This window comes from Anomaloglossus baeobatrachus, chromosome 7 (assembly GCF_048569485.1).
Source record: "Anomaloglossus baeobatrachus isolate aAnoBae1 chromosome 7, aAnoBae1.hap1, whole genome shotgun sequence".
In the NCBI taxonomy this organism is placed as follows: domain Eukaryota; kingdom Metazoa; phylum Chordata; class Amphibia; order Anura; family Aromobatidae; genus Anomaloglossus; species Anomaloglossus baeobatrachus.
In genome coordinates, this window is record NC_134359.1 from 227019564 (window position 1) to 227029397 (window position 9834).

The 9834-nt window shown below is 49.5% G+C and overlaps 1 protein-coding gene across 1 annotated transcript in view; it reads right to left on the reverse strand.

The window, feature by feature from the left end:
• The window catches only part of ZC3H7A (zinc finger CCCH-type containing 7A), a 188786-nt gene extending 180209 nt beyond the window's left edge, over positions 1-8577 (reverse strand). The window contains exon 1 of the mRNA XM_075317930.1: positions 8492-8577. The gene's annotated coding sequence lies outside the window, so the exon portion shown is untranslated. The remainder of the gene's footprint in view (positions 1-8491) is intronic.
• Positions 8578-9834: the final 1257 nt, after the last annotated feature.

The window sequence follows — 9834 nt, forward strand, 5'->3', positions numbered from 1 at the left end:
TTAGTTCAGCAATCGCTCAGTCATTAAATAAGTGCTGCCTCACCGAGTGGCTTGATCAACAATTGCCCCTTTCCCAGCACGTCTCTTCAAGATGGAATCAATTTTAGGGGTTCTGACGGCAATAACCAACTTCCTCACTTTTTTAATCAGATTTCCAGCATATCCGCCCAGTTTCACACATCCAACTTTTCGCCGATTTGGCGGGTGTGGCACACGCCAGTACAGTACGATACAGTACAGTGGCAGCGCCACAATTTCCGGGTCACATGCTCCGCTCACATGAAAGCATGTGACCGTCGTTTGTCGCGCTGCCACTGTACTGGAGTGCGCCGCATCCGCCAAACCGGCGAAAAGACGGATGTATGAAACCAGGGTCCCTCTTGCAGACTCTCTCTTATTGCCAGCTGCAGCCTGTGCACAACACAGCGCATGTGATGAATATCAAAGTGTTTTGAAGCAGCTTCAACAAGATCATCTAATCCTAAAGTATCATTTTGATGTTCTTCTGTTGTAATTTCTGTTTGTTCCTCAGTTACATGAGCAGCACTGTGGCCTTCCGTCTCAAACATACTGAATCCTAAATTTTCTTCTAGCTGTTGTTCATTACTCTCATTCATAAGTGTAATTGTACTGATGTTTGAAGCATTGTTCGTTACAATGGCAACAACCTGCTCTTTTTTGCGTTCCTAATCTTGCAGAACTTTTTCCCCTAAGGCCTGGAGAAACTGTCTTATGTGATGAGCTTTACTAGCTTTTACTGCCAGTGTCTTACTAACAAATTCTGTCACAAACATATCGAACATTGATGGCAAAATAATTCAGTGGAATGCAGTGACTCCGGGCATCCAGCAAAGGCAATGGGTGAAAAGATAGGACATTCAGACACAGCGTTTTGTGAGGATCCTCACAAAGAATGAGCAGTCAGTTTGTGGTGTTTTTCTAATCTGCTTTTGCTATTGAAAGCATTATTTATAAGCTCAAAAACCTTTCAGGTGATGCGTTTTTTTAAAAAGCTGATCTGCTTTTGCAGCTGAAAAACGTATCCTCAAAAAACGCAGCAAAAACGCTGTGTGTGAATGTAGCCTTAGATCAGGAATAGAACAGCCATTTATAGGACATTTCATAAGTTTGCCAAATTCCTATGAAAAAATTTTCATCACATTCTGGATTGCACTCCTGTCCCCAATTTATTATATATTTTAGGAGTCGGAGTCGGTGCATTTTATACCAACTCCGACTCCACCAAATTGAGCTCCGACTCCGACTTCACAGCCCTGATCAGAACCAAAAGTAGTTGTGTCTTCCTACCTATATTCCTTGTCTAACAGTCACTTTAATACATTGGACACAGAAACAGATCTTTAGAAAAAGTATTTCTAAATTACATTTATGATATGCAAATGAACCCTTTGACTAGTTGATGGGCGTTAGTTTCCCCAGACTAATCGGCGCACTTAGTGTGTTATCACGCCCCTGTGAGCATACTAAGGTGATTTAGAAGAGGCGACGTAATGGCCAGCGGTGCACAAATTTCCGCGCATGAGTGCGCCTTGATTCACTTAGGGTCCCATCACACGTAGCAACGCACCAACGATCCGACCAATGACCCAACCTGGCAGCCACAAGCGACTCGTGTAACGATGCTGCGCTTGGTAACCAGGGTAAATATCGGGTAACCAAGCAAAGCGCTTTGCTTGCTTACCCAATATTTACCCTGGTTACCAGCGTACACCGCTTACAGGCTGCCCGCGCTGGCTCCCTGTATACGTAGCTAGGGTAGACATTGGGTTACTAAGCAAAGCGCTTTGCTTAGTTACCCGATATTTACCCTGGCTACGTGTTGCGTGCTGCACAGCGGGAGACCAATGAGCAAAAAAATGAACCAGAACAGTGTGTAACGATCAGCGATTTCACAGCAGGGGCCAGGTCGCTGCTTGGTGTCACACACAGCGAGATCGCTGATGAGGTCACTAGTACGTCACAAAACCGGTGACTCAGCAGCGATATCGCGAGCGATCTCACTATGTGAGAAGTAACCCTTACCTCATTGAGCCTCTGAAGGCGGGTGTTTGCGCCCTGACTTCACAGAGGCGCACGACTGGAAGTGCAGAAGACAGCGGTTCTTCAGCTATTCTATGAACGAGCCATCTTCTACACTTCTGATCTTGCGCTGTGAAACACGTACACTCAGCTTCAAAGGCTTCATGATGTAAGTTAACAAAAGCAGTGTGCATGCGCGAGATGTGAATCGCTGGCAATGACGCCAACTCTTGTAAATAATGATATCCTGCACACACAGATGTATTTTTGTAGCATTTAGGCTGAATAAAATTAACTTTAATAAACGTATACTGTAGACAAAGGACACAATCTGCAGCAAAATGCACCAAAACCTGCCTTTTTTTTTTTTTTTTTAAAGGGAACCTGTTACCAGTTTTTGCCCTATTAAACCAAAAATATCACCTTCTGCAGCTCCTGGGCTGCATTCTAGGAAGGTGCACCTTGCTGCTGACCCCCCTGGCAGACCCCTAAAGAACTTTATAAAATCTTACCGTTTCCTATGCAAATGAGTTTGGTTGGCCAGATGGGCGGGCTCTAATTTGTCTCCTGTCTCCCCCTCCTGCCACCCCCGTTATCGTGCACGCTGCTGGAGTCTCACGCAGGTGCATTTCACTGTGCCCCTATCGCAAGGCTGAACATAAAGTTTCCCTCGCGTGAGCGATGTTTTTGCGCAGGCGTGGATGGTTTCGGGTGGAATGCGATTTTTTTAATGTGTGTTGACCCTATTGGAAGACTCACTTGATCTAGTTGTGCAGTGTCAAGCACAACTCTGTTGAATGCCAAAAGGAACTGCTGCACACATTGCCAATCCCTTCATAGGTTTAAAGGGAACCTGTCACCAGTTTAAACCAAAAATGTCACCTTCTGCAGCTCCTGGGCTACATTCTAGGAAGGTGCACTTTGCTGCTGGCCCCTCTTGCTGACCCCTATAAGAACTTTACAAAATCTTACCGTTTCCTATGCAAATGACTTTGGTTGGCCAGATGGGCGGGCTCTAATTCGGCTCCTGCACCCCCTCCTGCCACTGTTCACCGTCCCCCAGTTATAATTTACATGGATGACGCTGCCCCCGTCATTGTGCACGCTGCTGAAGTCTCGCACAGGCGCATTTCGCTGTAGCCCTATCATGGGGCTGAACATAAAGTTTCCCTTGCGCGAGCGCCGGTGATGTAGTTGCGCAGGCGCGAGCACCGGTGATGTATTTGCGCAGGCGCGAGATTATGGGGGCGCTGTGTATGACCTCATCAGCGTCATCCTCGTACCCGCCCATAATCTCACGCCTGCGCAACTACATCACCGGCGCTCGCGCAAGGGGAAACATTATGTTCAGCCCCGCGATAGGGGCACAGCAAAATGCAGCTGCGCGAGACTCCAGCAGCGTGCACGATGACGGGGGCGGCATCATTCATGTAAATCATGACTGGGGGACAGCAAACAGCGGCAGGAGGGGAGACAGGAGTCGAATTAGAGCCCACCCATCTGGCCAATCAAACTCATTTGCATAGGAAATGGTAAGATTTTATAAAGTTCTTTTAGGGGTCTGCAAGGGGGTCAGCAACAAGGTGCACGTTCTTAGAATGCAGCCCAGGAGCTCCAGAAGGTGATATTTTGTGTTTACTAGGAAAAAAAAAACTGGTGACAGGTTCCCTTTAATGGATCCAATAACCAAAACAAAAAAATAGCAATCATGAGGCGCTGTTCTAAATGGATCTTCCACAAGCTCCCAGACTACGAACTGAGAGCAAAAAAGGCATCTGTGATATTGCCAGTTCAGTTTTACCATATGGTAAATAAGAAACCCAAAAAAAAATTGTGCAATTGCACTTTTTTGTAATTTTACTGCACTTGAAATTTTTCCGTTTTCCAGTACAGTATGGGGTAGAACGAATGGTATAATTCAAAAGTACAACTCGTCCCGCAAAAAAGAAGCCCTCATATGGTTATATTGATGGAAAAACAAAGTTATGGCTCTTGAAAGAAGGGGAAGAAAAAAAAAACGAAAAAAAATCGCTGGTTGATAAAGGGGTTAAAATTCCCACATTTCCCAAAGGTCTTTAATGGCCTTATGAAGACAAAATGTGAAATAAATAAATATCAAGTAACAAATAAATAAAAAGTCACTACCAATTCAAAATCACATTTACTAGCCAGATCCCTTTTGAAAAAGAAAAAAAAAGTATCAGATCTATAAAATTAAACATTATTTAATTATCCAAAAAATACAGTACAGACCAAAAGTTTGGACACACCTTGTCATTCAATGAGTTTTCTTTATTTTCATGACTCTGAAAATTGTAGATTCACATTGAAGGCATCAAAACTATGAATTAAAACATGTGGAATGAGATACTAAAAAAAGTGTGAAATAACTGAAAATATGTCTTATTTTCTAGGTTCTTCAAAGTAGCCACCTTTTGCTTTGATTACTACTTTTCACACTCTTGGCCTTCTCTTGATGAGCTTCAAGAGGTAGTCACCGGAAATGGTCTTCCAACAGTCTTGGAGAAGCACCCAGAGATGCTTAGCACTTGTTGGCCCTTTTGCCTTCACTCTGCGGTCCAGCTCACCCCAAACCATCTCGATTGGGTTCAGGTCTGGTGACTGTGGAGGCCAGGTCATCTGGCGTAGCACCCCATCACTCTCCTTCTTAATCAAATAGCCCTTACACAGCCTGGAGGTGTGTTTGGGGTCATTGTCCTGTTGAAAAATAAATGATGGTCCAACTAAACGCAAACCGGATGGAATAGCACGCCGCTGCAAGATGCTGTGGTAGCCATGCTGGTTCTGTCTGCCTTCAATTTTGAATAAATCCCCAACACTGTCAGCAGCAAAGCACCCCCACACCATCACACCTCCTCCTCCTCCATGCTTCACGGTGGGAACCAGGCAAGTAGAGTCCATCCGTTCACCTTTTCTACAAAGACATGGTGGTTGGATCCAAACATCTCAAATGTGGACTCATCAGACCAAAGCACAGATTTCCACTGGTCTAATGTCCATTCCTTGTGTTCTTTAGCCCAAACAAGTCTCTTCTGCTTGTTGCCTATCCTTAGCAGTGGTTTCCTAGTAGCTATTTTACCATGAAGGCCTGCTGCACAAAGTCTCCTCTTAACAGTTGTTCTAGAGATGAGAAGGTGTGTCCAAACTTTTGGTCTGTAATGTATATAAATATATATTTAGATTTTTTTAAAGCTCTTTAAATCGCATGTACAAACTCCCCCCCCAAAAAATGGTTCTGACCAGCAAAGAGGATGACCCAGAATTGGGACACTTGGAGATTTTGAAAAACTGAATCTAGGGGCAGCACGATGGCTCAGTGGTTAGCACTGTACGGTGGTTCAGTGGTTAGCACTGCAGTCTTGCAGCGCTGGGGTCCTGGGTTCAAATCCCACCAAGGACACCATCTACAAGGAGCTTGTATGTTCTCCCTGTGTTTGTGTGGGTTTTCTCCGGTTTCCTCCCACACTCCAAAGACATACTGATAGGGACCTTAGATTGTGAGCCCCAATGGGGACAGTGCTGCCAATGTATGTAAAGCGCTGTGGAATTAATGGCGCTGGCGCTATATAAGTGAATAACTATTATAGTTAAAAACAATGAAAAGATAATGTTTGTGCAGAAACTTATTTTTCAATAAAAATTAATAAGGAGAATCTTCCAAGAATTTGAGTGATTGTTTTTATGTTTGTTTTTTTTGTTTGGAGGGTTTGCTAAAAAAAAAAAAATTATAAAAAACAAAGACTTGTTAACTAACACGTAGAGTATGGCACACAGTGTCTAACCGGGATTTCCAGAAACCCCAGCAGTCATTTTCCTGAAGCCGCTCCGCCGGCGGCCAGAACGTCATTCTTGCGCAGTCTCCGCTGCCGGCTTCTTTCGCTCTGTACTCTCAGGGAAGAAAGAATCTTACGTCTTTTAACCACCTCTCGGTTTCTGAACCCTGAAGCAGTTAAAGGAATGACATAAGACAGAATGTGTGCTCACAGGTCGCTCGCACGTTGCATTATGTCGGTTTTTTCCGGCGATTTTTCATGTGGATTTCGGGCAGAACTCACCTGAAAGAGACGTCATGTGCACATACCCTAATATCTCAAACAGGTTTGGTATGGTGACCTTTCAGCCCAGTACAATTGCCACATCCCTGAGTCATTTCTACCGAACAATAAACACCATAAAAACAAAACCAAAAGAACAAGGATGGAATTGGGTTTCTTTCATGCACTTGTGTTTCCCCATTTTTCAGTAAAATGTAAACTTGTCCATAAGGGGTTAAGAATGGCTCAGGCAGTAGTGTGAGCCGGGCATTACTGACCTAGAAGAAAACACACAAGTGTGTGCAGGTTCCTGTGCATTGTGCCAGGCAGGGTGCAGGCAGGGTGCAGACAGGTAGTGCCTCTCCGGCTTGGCACCGTGCATTCCTGTGTGGGTGTCAGTCGAACTCCCTGAGACGTGCTGGAACCAGGATACGGAGGAGCATGGCAGAGGCACTCTTACCTGTAACATCCATTACACTCTACAGGCTGGGGCCAGGGACACGGGCTGGGCTAGGTGTAAAAGCTGATGTTAAAGCTACACGATAAGGATGGGTGTACGGGCTGGGGGCCAGGTGTAAAGGCTAACATCAGGGCTATGGGCAAGGTGTGTGGGCTTGGGCTAGGGCCCAGGTGTAGAGGCCCGGGTGTATGAGCTGTGGGCCGGGTGTAGGAGCTGGTGTCAGGGCTACAGGCTGGGGGCCAGGTGTAGGGGACGGGGGCCAGGTGTAGGGGACGGGGGCCAGGTGTAGGGGCTGGTATCAGGGCTACCGGCTGGCGCCAGGTGTAGGGGCTGGTATCAGGGCTACAGGCTGGCGCCAGGCGTAGGGGCTGGTATCAGGGCTACAGGCTGGCGCCAGGCGTAGGGGCTGGTATCAGGGCTACAGGCTGGGGCCAGGCGTAGGGGCTGGTATCAGGGCTACCGGCTGGCGCCAGGTGTAGGGGCTGGTATCAGGGCTACCGGCTGGCGCCAGGTGTAGGGGCTGGTATCAGGGCTACAGGCTGGCGCCAGGCGTAGGGGCTGGTATCAGGGCTACAGGCTGGGGCCAGGCGTAGGGGCTGGTATCAGGGCTACCGGCTGGCGCCAGGTGTAGGGGCTGGTATCAGGGCTACCGGCTGGCGCCAGGTGTAGGGGCTGGTATCAGGGCTACAGGCTGGGGCTGGTGTAGGGGCTAGTGTCATGGCTACAGGCTGGGCCCAGGTGTAGGGGCTAGTGTCATGGCTACAGGCTGGGGCAGGTGTAGGGGCTAGTGTCATGGCTACAGGCTGGGGCAGGTGTAGGGGCTAGTGTCATGGCTACAGGCTGGGGCAGGTGTAGGGGCTAGTGTCATGGCTACAAGCTGGGGCAGGTGTAGGGGCTAGTGTCATGGCTACAGGCTGGGGCAGGTGTAGGGGCTAGTGTCATGGCTACAGGCTGGGGCAGGTGTAGGGGCTAGTGTCATGGCTACAGGCTGGGCCCAGGTGTAGGGGCTAGTGTCATGGCTACAGGCTGGGGCCAGGTGTAGGGGCTAGTGTCATGGCTACAGGCTGGGGCAGGTGTAGGGGCTAGTGTCATGGCTACAGGCTGGGCCCAGGTGTAGGGGCTAGTGTCATGGCTACAGGCTGGGGCAGGTGTAGGGGCTAGTGTCATGGCTACAGGCTGGGCCCAGGTGTAGGGGCTAGTGTCATGGCTACAGGCTGGGGCCAGGTGTAGGGGCTAGTGTCATGGCTACAGGCTGGGGCCAGGTGTAGGGGCTAGTGTCATGGCTACAGGCTGGGGCCAGGTGTAGGGGCTAGTGTCATGGCTACAGGCTGGGGCCAGGTGTAGGGGCTAGTGTCATGGCTACAGGCTGGGGCAGGTGTAGGGGCTAGTGTCATGGCTACAGGCTGGGGCAGGTGTAGGGGCTAGTGTCATGGCTACAGGCTGGGGCCAGGTGTAGGGGCTAGTGTCATGGCTACAGGCTGGGGCCAGGTGTAGGGGCTAGTGTCATGGCTACAGGCTGGGGCAGGTGTAGGGGCTAGTGTCATGGCTACAGGCTGGGGCCAGGTGTAGGGGCTAGTGTCATGGCTACAGGCTGGGGCCAGGTGTAGGGGCTAGTGTCATGGCTACAGGCTGGCACACTGCTCCCGGACACATGCCCTCTGCAGCTGCTGGGCACAGGGCATGCAGTGCTCCGGCATTACTGCAGCAGGAGGGGCACACTGGCAGTTGTAGTTCCGCAGTCATGAACTTCCAGCCTCCTCCTCCTCCTTTATTCCATACCTAGTGGGCACCATCAGGACCACCAGTCTGCTCCGTGTCACTGGCGGGGACTTGTCTCCATCCAGCAGCTCTTATCATACGGACCCCAATAACACACAGTCCAGGACCACCACCGCACAGCCCCTCACACACCGCATAGTGACAGCCCGCTGCTTACCTGCCCGGCGGTGGAGACGCCGACTCTTCAGGGAAGAGAATGAGGAAGCCGGAGCCGCAGACAGCCACAGCGCCACCTCCAGGCAGAAGGACCAAAGAGCAGGGCACGAGCGCTGTCATCATGGTGTCAGGATGGCATCGTATGTGATTTCTGCCTGGCATCCGCAAACATGAGGCCTCCCCGGCACCAAGTCATAGGAAGCATGATAATAGTATAAACATGAGCTGCTGCCCAGACTGCATCTGCCCCAGTCCCCTCACAATGTGGGCACTATAGGGGCTGCCACATACCTGCTATTGGTTATTGTCAGTCATATGCCCAATTTTCTTTTTCACGTTTTCATATTTTCCTTTGTTTCTTCCAAATGCCGTCTCTTTTTTATTTTTCCGTCCACTTCGGTCTATTTTTGGGTCATTTTCACGCCAATCAATTTGCTAATGCCATATAATAACCTGCCATACCTCCCAACCGTCCCGGATACAGCGGGACAGTCCCTCTTCTGAGCCTTTGATCCCGGCTCCCGCCCGTGAGGCTGATTGTCCCGGCTCCACCCACCCACTGTAGCCCCGCCTCGCTGTTTCTCCCTTCTACTATTCATTACAGAGCCGAGCGCGCACCTACTCCTGTGACTGCTGCTGAGGTATGAATCACCCCCTGCAGCAGAGCGACCCCCCTGCAGCAGAGCGACCCCCCTGCAGCAGAGCGACCCCCCCCTGCAGCAGAGCCGACCCCCCCCAGTCCCGGAGCCTGCGTTTGTCTGCAGCTGTTCTCTGATTCCCCGTGTGCGGCTTCTCACTGCTGCAGACACGCGGGGAGTCAGGAAGCTGAGGAGACCGTGCAATCAGCACTTATCTCCTGCAGATAGCAGTGACAATAACCTATGCAGAGTGACATCTGCAGGCTTCTATTACCGATCAGTGGTCTCCTGCCTGTGGAGCAGAGCTGCTGGGTCCTAGCTTCCCAACAGCTTCAGCTCTGCTTTATCCTGGCTCCCCTACCAGTTAAAGGGAACATGTCAGCAGAAATTTCACAATAAAAGTAAAAGATTCCCCTCTGCAGCTCCTGGGCTGCTTCTAGAAAGGTTCCTGTTGCTATTGTGCCCCCTTTGAGACCTACAAAAATACTTTATGAAGTCTTACCTTTTTGTATGCAAATGTGTTTTTATGGTCACGGGGGCGGGCTGTCTGGCGTCCGTTATTCCCCCTCCTGCCGCTTTACGCAGTCCCCCATTGCTCATTTACATACACAAGGACGCCTTCCTCATGTAACTGTCCTCCCGAAGTTTTGCGCATGTGAACGCTTTTTCAGGTGATTGCGCAGGCACGAGATTATGGGCGGCGCTG